The sequence below is a fragment of the Aegilops tauschii genome, chromosome 7, assembly GCF_002575655.3.
Source record: "Aegilops tauschii subsp. strangulata cultivar AL8/78 chromosome 7, Aet v6.0, whole genome shotgun sequence".
NCBI lineage: Eukaryota > Viridiplantae > Streptophyta > Magnoliopsida > Poales > Poaceae > Aegilops > Aegilops tauschii.
In genome coordinates this window covers 509,959,585-509,975,437 of record NC_053041.3, presented here as the reverse complement: position 1 = coordinate 509,975,437, position 15,853 = coordinate 509,959,585, and the positions used below count along the sequence as shown (strand labels likewise).

General features: G+C 45.4%; 1 long non-coding RNA gene and 1 pseudogene across 1 annotated transcript; both read right to left on the bottom strand.

Moving 5' to 3' along the window:
- Positions 1-7,334: 7,334 nt before the first annotated feature.
- LOC120969470 (uncharacterized) lies at positions 7,335-9,972 on the bottom strand (annotated as a pseudogene).
- Positions 9,973-11,876: 1,904 nt separating this feature from the next.
- LOC109751271 (uncharacterized) lies at positions 11,877-14,809 on the bottom strand. The gene is made up of 2 exons (XR_002230074.4): positions 13,903-14,809; positions 11,877-12,177 (listed from the first exon to the last, which is right to left on the bottom strand). It is a non-coding gene; the product is annotated as an uncharacterized lncRNA (long non-coding RNA).
- Between the last annotated feature and the right edge of the window lie 1,044 nt (positions 14,810-15,853).

The following is a 15,853-nucleotide window of genomic DNA, read 5'->3' as shown; positions in this document are numbered from 1 at the left end:
TTTGCTCGGCGACACACGCCGAGCTCCTTCTCCACCCACACCAGTTACAACGCACACGGGAGGTTTTATACCATGGACACACCCAGGGCACGAACCCACGCCCCCCTCCACGGGGAGCACTCGGTCAAGCCCGCTCAGTCCGCGCCCCCGATGCGCACGCACACGCCCCGGTCGCGTCGAGCCCGCAACAAACCCACTCACGCACCCCGACGTTCGCCAACAGACTGGCTACACACACATGGTGATGAACTCTACACACAAGTCAGACCAAGCCTGGACATAAGTCGTACAGTTCCCATACACTAGTCAGAACATGCCCAGACTATGGCCAGACACGCACGCCACGACCATGATGCAGCCCGAACCGCGCCTGACACACCCCGCGCGCGCACGCACACACGCCCGACGTGTCTCGCCGTGGCTGCTGCCGCCCGACGCCATGGTGTGCCTCCAGCACGAGCCGCCGTAGAAGCCATGCAACGCGGCACCTCGCCGGCCGCTGTCGCATCCGCACCGATGCGACTACCACCACACTCCACCGTGTTGCGCCCTGTCGAGCGCCACTTGCTGCCGCCACGGCAGCCCGCAGCTCCGTGCGCCGCCGTGTTGCATCTCAGTGCCACACGCGCGCCGCAGCTGTGGTCTCCGTGTCCGCCGCGCTCGCCGCGGACGCCACCGCACGCCACGGCACCCTCGAACCTGGTCGCTCTGATGCCAATTGACGTTGCCGAGCCCTCTATCTCTCGCATGGACGGAGTTAGAAGAAGAACTGGAGGAGACATCACAGAATTTTGCCGGTGACGAACGCCGCCACGGGCGCACCAACGCCCTAATATTTTCTCTTTTCAGCTGGCTTAGCTTATATGTACACAGGGAGGAGCTATATAGCACACACACGCCACACCCCACTCCTGCCTGCTCGCACACCACGCGCTCCCACGATCCGCATGCCCAGGTCGCGCGCACGGCGCGCTCCTACGCGCTCGACGCGGCTGGACTCTGCATGCTTCACCCGCGCCCACTCGCCAACAACCTAGTCCTACTCTCCCGCGCCACCGCACACACAGAACACACACGCTACGCACGCCATGACACACTCGTGGTTTATTTCCTAACAAACGAACATCGCCGAAAAATCTGAAATAAATCGAAAAAAAAGCGAACGCTAGTTTGTTTTTGAAAAGGAGGATTAACCTAGGCCTTTGCATCAATATCATGCATGCAGCCATATTATTGAGCATGCAAATGCAAACGCTAGTGCCAAGCCTAGGAATTAAACCGTGGTGAACTGATTCAACCACGAGGAAGCTACCCATTCTAGTTGCGCTCAGTCACCACTCTGAAGCTTTGTTGAAGCCCACACATCTTATGTGCAGAGTGGAATTTTCCAAAATTACACCACGTAAAATTGAGGGTCCAATCTAGGTGAGTAGCTAAAGAACAATAACCAGTATTCTAGTTTTTGAGTTTTTAGATTGGCTCATCTCAGTAGGGAGATCCTCCTGAAATCAGCAAAGCCAGAGCCGAGGGAGACCCAGATGAATCTAATGAAGCGGCCGCGAGCAAAAACAGATTTATTTTCTTGTTCAAGGACGGCAATGTTCACATGAGAACTGGGAAGAAAATGCATGAGATGATGGTTTTGTGTTGAGATGCGCCCTTCACTTGTATAAATAGTATGTGGGCGTGGCTAAGAGCCATGAGAGCATATTTTCCTTCACGAGTGATAGCTCACAATGCTTGAAAATGACATTTCTCTTCTTTTTGTTGCGTACGTAGAGAAACATTTAATGGGATATTTGAGCAAGCCAAACAATTAGTACTAGAAAACAGCATTTGTTGGAATACATCGATCGTGCTAAGTTTCTTGGTGCCAGCGCCTTACTCCGATCCAACACCTCATTTGAATCCTTCTTGATGCCTCTCCCAGTGCAATTTAGTTTATTACATATTAACAATGCAATACAAAGACTGGTTTATAAAAGTTTCCTTCATGGAGATGAAGGCTTAGAGGTGGCGTCCAGCTATGCCCACAGCGCGCCGCCAGTGGGTGCAGGAGGAAGAAAACTTCGGCACTTTTAAGGATTTGATTGTAATTTTATCTTTTCATATGAATGTGTACGAAAGGGCCTATCATACTTGATAAATGACCTTAGCCCTTTTCGCCAAAAAATTACAATACGAAGACTTGTTTTCAACACAATGCGGTTCATCCCCATCATCCAAATTATTTTCGATGGTTCGATCTGCAATTTGTGGTGAAGATTTAAAATAGAAAGCCCGATCTGCCTAATGAGTAAAATTATAGACATAAATCCTACGAAACACAAACTCCAATGGTTTCTGAATGAAAAATATCAACGGCATAGACAGTGCATGAAGGAAGTGTTGCTTTGTTTCCATACTAGTAACGCTGAATGGCTGAAGTACACACCTATGTTGTTTTTCCTTCTAAAGCACGCCATTGTATGCTAATGATGCTTTCTCTACTTTGCATGCATGTCACACAACAATGGAATTGTTCATACTTTTGTGTTACCTGCAATATTATTATGTTGTATTTGGGTAACAAAACTATTGTTGGTAAGGTATTGCACATATGTACCCACCAAAGACTACATATCACTCTCTGTGAGCAATATCGAGAGATCGCCTACAATGGCCCCCACCTGGGTTGGCCCCTTAACCATATTTTTCCATTCGCATTCGCTCGGGAGTGGCACGTTCGCTTCGGCATAACAGGCCTAGTTTGCCGGTTTTTAGGAAGCTTCTGCAATTTTCACCTGGTTTTGGGAAGGTTTCGGAAGTTTTTTACGTTCTTTTTTTCTTCTTTCCTTTTATTTGTTTGTTTTACTGTTTTCTTTATTGTTTTGTGAACATTTTTCAATTTCATGAATATTTTTAAAATTCGCAAACACTTCTTCAATTCGCAGACATTTTTAAATTCTTGAACATTTTTCAAATTTCTGAACAATTATTAAAAATTTCACCTTTTTTAAAATTCATGAACATTTTTGAATTCATGAACATTTTTTGTGCTCAAGTTTTTAAAAAAATCATGAATATTTTTTAATTCTATGATGTTTTTCAAATTCACAAACATTCTTTCAAGCCAACACTTTCCAAATTCGCATAAAGTTTTCTAATTCTTGAACATCTTTTCCAAATTTACAACAAAAATCTGAATTCACGAACTTTTTAAAATTCACAAACATTTTAAATTCTTGAATTATTTCTAATTAGTGAACTTATTTTAATTTTGCAAACATTTTTGAAAATTTTATAAACATGTTTAGAATCCACAAATATATTTTAAAATTCTCCGAACAAATCTTCACCCAATGGAGAGGGATTTAGTGGGGGGAGAGGGGAGAGAGGCTGAGCTCGGGGAGGAAGAGAATTGGGCGCGAACGGGTGGGTGGGAGGCCTGGGTGGGCCTCCCGTCACTTAATTATTTTGTACCCTACCACCAGGTAGGGTCTTATCCACGTCAGCAGGGTTGCCAGAGCCGTTACCAATTGTCGTTACCCCTACTGTCGAGGTCCTCGGCGGCAGGGTGTGTTACCCAACAGCCAGTGACTACGGTGGTAGGAAAAGGGATCACAATTTTTTTGGAACCAAGGTCAGATCGTGCTTAAGTTTCCAGAAAGGGTCAACATAGTGATTTCGGCCGTCAAAGTATAAGCTAGCACAAAGCAAGATAGATGACAAATGAATAAGCAAAGCCTCATTAACCCATGAGTGACGAGTCACCTTCGCCACAAAACTACAGCAGTAGACGCACCATTAGTGATGACAGAAGCTAACACACAAAAATAACATTTGTTTAGGACACTGTCAAGTATCAAAGCGAGACACCACTCCCCCTTAGGAGCCGCTTCTCCTAACGTAGTTCTCCCCCTGCTGGGCTGTCCACAGACTCCTACAAACCTCCCAACCTGTCCACGGACTCCTACAAACCTCCCACAAAGTGTATGTCCAGTTTGCGGGAATTCGGACATCCGAACACCTCGCAGGCATTTAGGGGCAGTTTGGAGTACGCCATTGAAGATGCCCCAAGATAACTTGCAAGCACTTTGCGATCAATCTCTATAGAGGCAAATGACCATCTTGTCGGATTTTCATGGAATCGATACTCTTACTTCTAAAGCAGATCCAACCAGCCCTCTGCACTTGCAAGACATCATTCACTTAAGTTTTATGCAACATATTTTGTTTATGTTTTTGTCCCTTTACAAACAAGTAGAAATACACAGTAATTAATACACACCAACAGTGATGACGGAAGCTAACACTGATAAATAACATTGACCACAAGTCACCTTTGCGGCAAAACTATAGTAGCAGATGCACCAACAGTGACGATGGAAGATAACACTGATAAATAACATTTGTTCCAGACACTGTCAAGTATCGAAGCCAGAGTAGACGCCACTCCCCCTTAGGAGCCGCTTCTCCTCCTCGGCATAGTTCTTCCCCCTGTTGGCCTGTCCACGGTCTCTCTTTCGCTTCTCCTTCTGTTTCCCCGCCCGCCTTGGTTGGGGGTTCATCACACCTATAAGCTTCTCTCCTTCAGTTACTGCAGCCCTTGTGCGTTCCCCCTCTTCAAAAGACTTGGTTAGAACTTCCTTCTAAGTGCGATCTTTGCCGATGGACCAAGTCTAGTTAGGCTCAACCTTTGGAGGAGCAACTATCAGTATAGATGGTCTGTCACTACACCCGTGCCGGCTCAAAGGACTGAAATCCCCACCACCAAGTTTCTTCTTCTTTAACATAGCTGCTGCTTAGAGAGCTAAAACCAGCGTTAAACCATGACATATCGTACTTTTAACATCAGCGATATATGATTCATATTACTTCGCTAACAACCAAAATATGCTTGATTACAACAATCAGAAACAAAATATTCCCTCTGTCCCAAACTACTTGTCTTAGATTTGTATAGATACAAATGTATCTAACAATAAAATGTGTCTACATCCATCTGTATCTAGACAAATCTAAAACAAGTAATTCAGGATGGAGGGAGTAGACAGGATAAGACGGTCCAACTTGCGATGTTTGCTAGCAACTTTAGGAAAGGGAACACTGGATCTATGTAAGCATGATAAATGGGGTCTTTAGCCTAGAGCCTCCCTAAGTGGTCAGGCTATGGACTTCTTCGATGGCCCAAATGAGGGCTTGAGCCTCCTGGCCCTCTGCTGATCCCACTGTCCCAAGAGGATGTTGGTGAGGTAATGCAAAGGGCTGTTGATACAACTACTTCACCAATCTTCCAAGTCCCAACCATGATGTGGATGGGATCAGGGAACCATAGTGATCAGGAATTGGGATGTGCTTCATGTACTGTTGATAGATTTCATCCCTCCTGAATAATGCACCTGCATATAGTAAAGAGTACAAATATGCAACTCTATGCAGAAAAATAATAGTCTTGTACATAAATTGTTCCAATGTAGACCTCTATTGTCCATGGCTGGTAAATGCAAACTCTAGCTTAGGAACCTTTTTGCCGACACTAGTTCCTGGTTTATTCCATTGGTATATAGAGAATGTGCAACACTGAGGGTCGAGGCTAGCACTGAACTCAATATACAACTTGAAGTGAATGGGTTTAAGAAATACTGAGGTTTCTTGCCCGGGTGAACATTACAAAATTAAATACTTTGTTGCGAGGAATAAATTGAATCTTGTATACATAATTATTATAAGCTTGTTGTCATTTGCACAATTTTATCATTAAATGAACCAAAACATATTGTGAAAAATAGGATGTTAATTAGATATCACTCTCCTCACATGTTAATTAGATATCACAATACAATTGTGGCAGGTTTTTTAGAATTTACTCCTAGATTAAAGATGCAAATCCTACTAAGAAGCTCTAACTACAAGTGTGCTTATCTTTCGAGTTTTTAGTCACTATGCCACACTGGCCTTTGCGACCATTCCTCACGGGTTGTCCATGGTCGGCTCATCTCACTTGAGAAATCCATTTGAAACCGGTGTTCCCATAGCTTAGGGAGACCCGCACGAATTGGATGAAACAGACCACAAGGAGAAACAAACTGTGCTTCTCGCCTATGAAGATTATATTCCTTCTCTAGAACGACAATGTACACATGAGAACTGGGCAAGAAGTGTATGAGACGATTTTGTGTTGGGATGCACCTTCACTTGTATATGTCTATAAATAGTGTGTGGCTAGGAGCCGTGATAGCATGTTCTTCCTTATCAAAATATAGCTCAGGATGAATGAAAATGTTTTTATTGTTTGTACGACATTTGATGAGATATTTGAGTAAACCAAACAAACAGGCTCTGTTGGAAAAGGCAGTGCCTAGGAGGCGCTTAGGCACGCCTAAGCGCTAGGCGATGGCCAAACGCCTCGCCTAGGGCATAAATGGACGTCTAGGCAGTGCAAGCAAGGAATTGTCTATCCAAACGAGGAATCATGCCATATTGCACTAATATGCCAAATAGTCCATATTCCAATGGCAGTAGCTGGTAGTTAACTTATTTATATGCCCTAAATTAATATTGACACACATATAATACTCACGAATACACCTTGATAGTAAAACTATATTACCGTCTAGGTCGCGCCTAGGGCGCTTAATCACCGCCTAGGCACTAGGCGAAGGCCAACCGCCTCGCTTACACCTACCGCCTTTTCCAACCTTGCAAACAGGCATCGACCTCCACCTTCCTCGATTATGCATGCGCTGCCTCCGCCTTCCCAACCACCGCATCCGATGTCGCTGCTATCCAACTCTTGAATCCTAGGTTATCCTTTGTTGTTCACGTCATGCACAATGTAGTGCAGGGCGCGATGTGGAGGCATGAGATGTCCCTATCGCCACGGCAAGGGAGAGGAAGCGTCTTCCTCGCGAGCAAGTCGAGGTCATTAGTTTGGATCTAGGGCTATGTGGATCATGGCATCAGGCTGTTGTCATTAGTATTTTCGACTGGAAAAGTAAGACCGGTGCATCCACATCAACCGATGCAGTTATCTGATGGGAGCTATGGACTCTGTTGATGCACTATAGGAATAATTCTACTGGGAAGGAGTTAGTATATTGATGATCATGTTGAAGGCTCCATGGAGAGGAAGGAATTTTTTCCTAATATTTGATTACCGCATTATGGCAGTCAATCAACTATGCCATACTCATGACTAAGAGGAAGTTACTAGAAAATGGAAACCGCGGAATCTGGTTGTTTCTCCAGGTGCTTTCTTCACATGAAGAGAAACATGGTTTACCTCTAGAAATAGTATGACTTTGAGATCAAATCCTCCTTGATGACAGAAGTTAATATGTGGAACAGTTTTTTTTTTTTGAGAGATCACTTGCAACCCTGATTTCTGAATTATGGTATATGTATGACATACCTCCCCAAGATGGAAATCAAATAGGAGACTTGTAGATAGCAGAAACGTCAAAATGAGCTTTTCAAAATAAGAACATCAAGCCCAGCACGATCCACTTAGCCCTGTAACAAGTATTGTGCCTCACCTGATGGGAAGCAGTTTGCATCTGTTATATAAGCATGTGAGGCTTAGAGCATCTCTACCCCATCCACAGTAACTTAATTCACCGTTCTATTCCTCCTTTAGTTGCTCATTTTTTAGGAATTAAACTTTCTTTCATATAGCCCATCCCCCAAAATTTTATCGTCATTTTTTTGTTTTTACCCATTGAGCCAAATGCTTTCATACAAACTTCATTTGAACATATATGTTTGCAACATATTAATTCAAAACTTAAAATTTCAAGTACACACAGTTCAAATACATATCAAATTTAATGTTTCCTTCTCAATTGAAACCAATGATCATGTTTCACCACAACTCTTGCAGTAGTGTTGAAGAGAATAAGAGATCCTGATGCATCCGGAATCAGCGCCAAAAATAATGAAGGGGATATACTGCGTTGGTTGCAAAGTAATTGCCGGTCGCACGTTTAGTTAGTTTTTCCCTGCCGCGGCAACGCTCAGCTTTCCTTCTAGTATGTGACTATGTGCTCTGTTTTTGGCTGTGATCCAAAAGTATGAAAGGTTGTTTCTACAAACCTGTCTAGATGGAGTACATGCGTATTGGGCACCGACTGTTTCTACTCTTGAGTGGAGTTTATGAGCATGAACTTTGTGAACTGTGAAGCTTTATCCAAACAAAAAAAAACTTTGTGAAGAGGAGCTCATGCTCTTTTCGTGAAAATTCTATAACTATTTTTTTATGAAAAGGGGTTTCCCCCAATTTTCATTAAGAAAAACTGATGGTTAATGTTTCGAAATTTCCGTACAAAATCATGGACGTAATATAGAAAATTATGTAGATCTGCAAAAATCTAACTTCGAACGCGTGAGAATTAAGATACTCTAGTTCCAAAACTACGATTACATTTCCCCTAGTAGCAGAGTGTTTGTGTCGAAGCGCTGGAACTGCCAGTGCGCCGTGTAGTTGCTGTCGAGATGAGTGAAGTTGTCGCCCACGCCCATGGCCATTGGGTACCCGTACCCGCTAGATGGTGGTGTATTGACGTAGTCCCTGCCGGTGACGACCTGAGCGGAGTACTCGGGCGGAAGAGTACCGTCGGCGAAGTCAGGGTAGCACCCAAGTGGCATGACTGCATCGCACAACTCGTCGGCAACCCACATGGTGAGATCAGTCCAGTCGTAGTCAGCATTGCCAAAGCCAGGCGGGAGCATCTCGCCGCCGCTGGAGGAGTTGTTGTAGTCAGCATTGGCGAAGCCCGGCGCGAGCATCTCGTCCTTGCCGCCCGAGTAGTTGTAGTCAGCATTGGCAAGGCCTAGCGCGAGCATCTCGTCGCCGCCGGCCGAGTAGTTGTAGTCAGCATTGGCGACGCCCGGCGCGAGCATCTTGTCGCCGCCGGCCGAGTAGTTGTAGTCAGCATTGGCGAATCCCGGCGCGAGCATCTTGTCGCCGCCGGCCGAGTAGTTGTAGTCAGCATTGGCGAGGCCTAGCGTGAGCATCTCGTCGCCGCCGGCTGAATAGTTGTAGTCAGCATTGGCGAGGTCTAGCGCGAGCATCGCGTCGCCGCCACCCGAGTAGTTGTAGTCGGCATTGGCGAGGCCTGGCGAGAGCATCGCGTCGCCGCCGCCCGAGTAGTTGCCGCCGACGCATTGGAAGCCGCGGCACCCTGGCTGCGTCTGGAAGGGATCGTCCAATGAGAATTGCTCGAGTAGGCCGTCGTTGTTCCCAGCGTGGAACGGCACCATCTGCAGCTGCTGGAAGCCGGCGGCGTCCATGTCCACGGGGTTGCCGACACCGTGCCCGCGCTGCTGCGGCATGAGGGCGTCGTGGGAAGAACCCTCGAGCCGGCCGTGGCCGCCGTCGGCAGGTATGCCCAGCGCCTCCATCCTGTCTCCCGTGGCCCGCAGCGCCGCGTCGATGGTCTCGAGCAGCCCCCGCGCCTCGTCCAGCGTCATGTCGTTGAGCGCGGCGTCCCAGTCCGCGAGCGCGCCGGGGCAGCCGTGCCGCGTCCGGGCGAGCTTGGCCCTCTCCTTGCCCAGCTCAGTCTCCATGTAGCTCCGGTGCGTGTGCCGCGCGCGGGCCTCCGCCGGGACGGCGCGCCGGTACCTCTCGAGCACTCCCTCCTCCGACTCCCACACGAGCGGCGGAGCCCCGCGCCGGCGGAGCAGACGAGCGCGACCGGGACCGCGCAGAGCGTGGCGAGCTCCGACGCCTTCTTCTGCAGCCCCTTGGTCCTCCTGGCGTGCGTCTCGGCGCGCGCCCGCGCCTTCTCGATGAGCCTCATGGGGACCTTGCGGCGGGCCATCGTGGCTGCAGACCTGCGGTGCGCGTGCTTTGCTTCTTCCTCTGCTCCTCCGATCAGAGCCGCTTGGCTTGGCTTGGCTGGCTGGCTGGATGGAGCTCTCCGGGCGAAGCGGCTGGTATATATAGATAGAGTACGCGAGCAGGCTTCTGTGCGCCGGAGGCGGAGGCGGAGGCGGATTCGTCCGTCTCCCCCGAACGCGGCGGGCGCCATGAGTGCTACCTAGTGCCTAGGCACTAGGCTTAATAAGCTCTGTAATCTTGCATCAGTCTGGCTTAGCGCCAAACAAATGATGCCGTGGGCTGCTAGCTGCGGTTTAAAAGTACTTGAGGCCGTGATTAGCCAGAAAAGGCAGGTGATTATAACGTACTACTCCGGAGCTACCGGTATGGTGGGAAACCGTTTCGATACCGGTACAGGCTTTGGTGAATCCGATTTCTACTTGGCGCGGTTAACGCGGCATCATTGAGGAGCGGGAGAAAGTCCAAAATAAACCTTGGTTTTGTAGGCGAAAGCTAAACTAAACCTCAAACTCTTAATTCCTGAAATCAGCACACCAAACTTTCTAATCCCGCCTATTTTAAACCCTTAGAGGACTTCACCGGTAATTGCTGAATTGGGCCGGCCCAGTAGCTCGCTCGCTCACGCGCGCGAACTAATTTGTTTTTTCTTAGTTTTTTCTTTTATGTTTTCTTGTCTTTTTTCATTTTTACACCAGACTAATTTTTCTCAGTACCCAATGTACATTTTTAATGCACACATTAAATATTTAATAAAATTTTGATATTTTCAAATACATTATGGACATTTTTAAATTAAATGCTTTCAAAACTTTTTTGAATACATGGTAATATTTTTTCCAAATACATGTTTTATATTTTCTTAACGACAATAAACATTTTTCTGTTAAACGCACACATTTAACTGAATCAGGTCAACACTGGTAAAAATATTTAATGCACACATTTTCCAAATACATGGTAATATTTAATGCACACATTTCAGAAATAAATACGTATTCAATACTTGTTTGCCCCTAAAAAAAGTTTTCAAAGTTCGACGCTTTGGTTTCTGATTAAATATTTTTGGCCTCTTACTATGTAAGTCATAGTCGTTTGGTGTAGTGGCTAGCAAAATCAGGTCAGCACTGCCAGGTCCCAAGTTCGACTCCACGGCATGTTTTTCTCTCTTGTCTTTATTACATCGCGCGTTAAGAAAAAGAAAGAAAGAATATTTACAGCCCGTGATAAGAAAAATAAAACTCGCTTTATGTCTGGTGGGCCTGCCCAGTCGAGTCCGCAGCCAACAATCCGAAACATTAATTTTATTTATTTACGAAGTGATTTATGAAATTCCAAAAGCATTATTAAAAAATGTGACACAATTCTGAAATCCGAAACATTTTTAATAGCATGTGAAAAACTGTTGGAATTCTGAACATTTTTTGACAAATGTGATTTTTTATGAAATCACGAACAGTTTTTTAAAATGTGAATAAAATTTCAGAATTCCAAATAATTTTTAGAAATAGAGAATGAATTGAATTCGTGCAAAAAATATAAAATAGGAACATGTTTTAACTTCTGAACAATTTTAGAAATGTGCAAACATTTTTTAAATTTCACGAATTCTTGTTGTGTTATAATGGGCCGGCCCAAATTCTTGCCTCTGAGAGTAGCTGGTTATCCCGGCCGGGATTGAATTATTCCCGGTGTGCCAAATAGATCTAGGGTCCAAAATAGACCGGGATTACAAGTTCAGAGTGTTAATTTCCGGGATTCAAAGTTCAGGGTTTGATTTAGCTTTCGTCCACAACTTCAAGGTTTCTTTTGGACTTTTTTCTTGAGGAGCGTCCCCGATCCCAGCACGGACAGCACCGGCGCTGGTGCGTCCGTGCGCGTCCTCCGGAGGCATCATGCCCGATGCTAGATGCCGGCGGCACGCCCCGGAGCACTGCGCCGGCCGGCCGCGCGCCGCAGTTGGAACTAATCGGAGGTGGGTTTCAGATGAACATTTTGCTGATGCAGAGTTCGGTGAACCTGCTGAGCACACGCTGAACCAGCACAAAGCAGAAGCTAGTAAATATTTGACTGAGACTCGCATTGATCAAACTAGTAAATGCAAACGGTTACATCGCACAAAGTTTGTAAGTTGTAACTCAGGGTACAACAGAGCCCAGAGATGTCTTGCATGTCCGGAAGGATGACAGCACTACCAGAGCAAACAATAGGGACACCGATAAGGCGCGACCGTCGGTCTGGAGCGCGCCAGATCGAACTTTTCGTTCCGGACGGAAGCGGGATCGATCGAACGAGTACAACTCGTTCCGGAGGAGAACGCCCCAGCGCGAACGCCCCCATCAACAGGGCCGGCCTTTTTCCTGTGAAAGGAAAACGAAAAATAAAGCTCATATTAAGTTACGACTAGTAAAAAAAGGCCCAGTTTTTCTGCGACTAATAAACAACGTTCTTTTGCACGTCATAATTGCCATGGACTTTTGCCATTCTATGATTTTTTTGCCACGTTCAAGTTTACGTTTAAAAAAAAATGGCGACAAAAGGAAGAAATCATGGCAATTTGCATATGTGCAGTACGAAAAACTGGAGAAAAAAGTTTACAAAAAAAAACCGCAAAAGTTGCCATGAAGTGATATGGTGAAAAAAGCTCTCTCTAGACACATAGAAAATTTTCGGGAAAAAATGGAGAAAACATCTTAAGTTGTAATGATATTCTACATGTAATCCCCATGGCAAAAACAAATTTGAAAGAACAAACTTGCCGTGTTTTCAAACTAATTTGTAATGTCCATGACAAAACATTCTCCGGATGGACATGGCAGAAAGACACAACGAACCATAGCAAAAAATGCATTTAGTTGCCATGGGAAAAGACACATCTATAAACAATACTGATTTTAGTTGTCATGCCAAATTTGCCTTGTTTTTAAACATCTACAAAACATTGCCACGTTATTTTGAACATCTTTAGTTGCCATGGCAAGTTTGCATATTTGTGAACATGTTAATTAAACGAAGTTTCTCATATTTTTGAACAAACTTAATTAAAAGAAGTTACCATGTTTTTGCACATATTAAAGTTCGCCATGGCAACTTTGCCATGTTTTTGAACATTTTAAAATGCCATGGCAAATTTGTCATATTTTTGAACATCTACAAAAGGTTGCCATGTTTTTGAACATCGTATGTTGCCATGGAAAAGTTTGCCATGTTTTCAACAATTATAACTTTGCCATGGCAACTTTACATGTTTTCGAACATGTTAATTAAAGAAGTTTGCCATGGTATAAAATTGAGTAAAATTTGCCATGGCAAAAATGGTTTAATTTTTGCCATGGCAAAAAAGTAGTACTTTTGCCATGGAAATAATTAAAAAATGCCATTTGTTACACAAGTATATTTAAGATGCTACATAGTAAAATTTACCATGTTCTATAAATTTAAGTTTGCCATAATATTTGAATTAAAATTGTCATGCTCTTTATAATAAATTTGCCATGGCGACTAAACTAAAAAATTGCCATGGCAACCTAACCTAAAATTTGCCATGTGAAAATAAATGTATTTTTGTCATGGAAAAAATGGAGCGAAAATTGCCATGGAAAGAAATGGATTAATTTTTGGCATGGGAAAAATGGAGCGAAAATTGCCATGGCAAGAAATGGATTAATTTTTGCCATGCCAAAAATGGAGTACTTTTGCCATGGAAATATATTTAAAAATGCCATGGCTATACAAGTATATTTACCGTGCTACGTAGTTAAATTTGTCATGTTCTGGAAATGTAAATTTGCCATCATATTTAAAACAAAATTTTGCCATGTTCTTTACAATAAATTTACCACGGCGACTAAAACTAAAAATTGCCATGGCAACTTAAATTAAAATTTGTCGTGTCACTATTACAAAGATTTCTAAAATTTCCGTGATGATGTGTGAACTATTACAAAGATTTCTAAAAAAATGCCAAGACAATGTGTGATCTCAGTACTCGTAGCAACTTAATCCAATCACCAAATAGCAAAAACACTGCATATGATCTAGAGGAAAAAACAGAAGCAATCACAAAAAAGGGGATAGCAGCATACCACACGAGCAGCAGTAGCAGCTCCTGCTGGCTCGATCCTGGGGGAAATGGAAGAGGAAGCCGCCGACCTCCCCAGATATTGTCCGAGCAGCACCTCATCCTCTAGCACGCTGCCTACGCGAGCACCAACATCTTCCCCGGACGGAGGGCACTGGGCCATGGATGGCTGTCAGCTGTCGATGAAGGAAGCCATGTCGGAACCTCCGCGTCGCGCTTTTGTAAGGCGAAACGGCGGAGATGGAGCTCTAGGACGGAAGCCGCGATTTCGCTGGCCGTCGCGAGCAGCACCGCGCGCAGCTGCAACCCCGCCATGGCTGTCGCTTGTTGGATTGCCGCCGGAGCCGAGGAGACTCCTCTCGCACAGCGTCAAAGGGGATCACCGCCGGAGCCGAAAGGGGCTCTACCCGCAATGGCAGCCTTATCGAGAGGGTCGAGCAGCCCGGGCCGGAGGCCTCTGATGGCGGTGGGGACGGTCAGCTCGGCGACGGAGGACTCCGATGGCGTCGAGGATGGCCAGCTCGGCGACGGCGGGAAGGGAAGATGGAGGCTGCTCGGCGGCCGCCGCGGCCCACGGCCTCCGCCCACGACGGCAGCTCGAGCCGGGCGGCGCAGATCCGTAGAACACCAGCTGGTGCTTTGCGTCGCCGAGCATCGTGGCAACCTGCCCGCGGTCGGCCTCCGCCTCGCTCGGGTCTCCAGGTCGCCGGCGATGAGGATTCGGGATGTGAGAAAGGGAGTGGGGAGGGGAGTGGGAAGAATGGATAGGGGAGTGGGGCTGCGTGCTGTGGGTGGGGAGTGGCGTTCGGTCGCGACGACCGCTTCTCCGAACGCTCGACTCTGGATGATGTGGCAGGTGCTATCTTTAAGATATGTGAGTTTTGATCAAGTGGTCCGGACGCGTTCGGGACGAGATGTAAAAATACAGGTCGTTCCGGAGTTATCGATTCCCAACAATAGATATTTCTGAAGTCGAAAAGTTAAGCTCAACTCAACCAGCACGGAGCCAGATATGGTAAGAGGTGCAATAAGCAAAGTTACTCTACGTTGAGGATGCAGATCCCGCACGGAAGCTGAGGAATTACAGAAAGTGTTCTGATCTTTAAGTTTTTAGTCACTTTTCACCAGAAAAAAAAACAAGCTTTTTCAAGCTCTACAAGTCCTACATATTGGATAGCCAGCCATTTATTTATTGCCTATGATCCACTCAAGGGATTGAAGACATCATGCCTCTTGTATTGCCCGTGATCCATTCATCTCACTTGAGAAATCCTCCTGAAACCCGGCATCGCCATAGCTATCAGAGAGAGACCCAAGATGAATAGAATGAAGCAAACCGCAAACAGAAACACATACCGCTTCTCTCGTGAAGACTTCTGTTTTTTAAGAAAGGCAATCTACGCATGACAACTGAGCAAAAATTGTATGAGACGGTGTTTTATATTAGGATGCACCATCACTTACATATGCCTCCAAATAGTATGTTGCTAGGAGCCAAACATGTTTTTCTTTCTCGAGAGATTGCTGATGACTAATTTATTTCTTATTTCGTTATTAGTGATGGGTTCCATGAGATATTCGAGCAAACCAAACAAATAGTAAGGGTGCTGAAAAATTGCACTATATAAAAAATCGCTCATGTTTTCTTTTCGAGAGTACACCTAGGCATACTGTAGCTTTATAGAAGGTAGAATTATAAGTACAAGAATATTGCCACTCATTGTGAACAACGAGCGTAGCACAAACACCACACTCAAGTAAGACCAAACACAACTACCAACGACGAAACAAAACTACAAAGAAGCACATGCCCTAACTGAGAACAACACCGTGTCGACCAACGCCGGGCACCTCCGAAGACCACTAGCTCCCATTGAATTTTGTTTGTCAACGCACCATCCACCCTGAATGTCTAAGAGGAGATAGTAAGTGAATGACAGGACTTGATCCGCTCC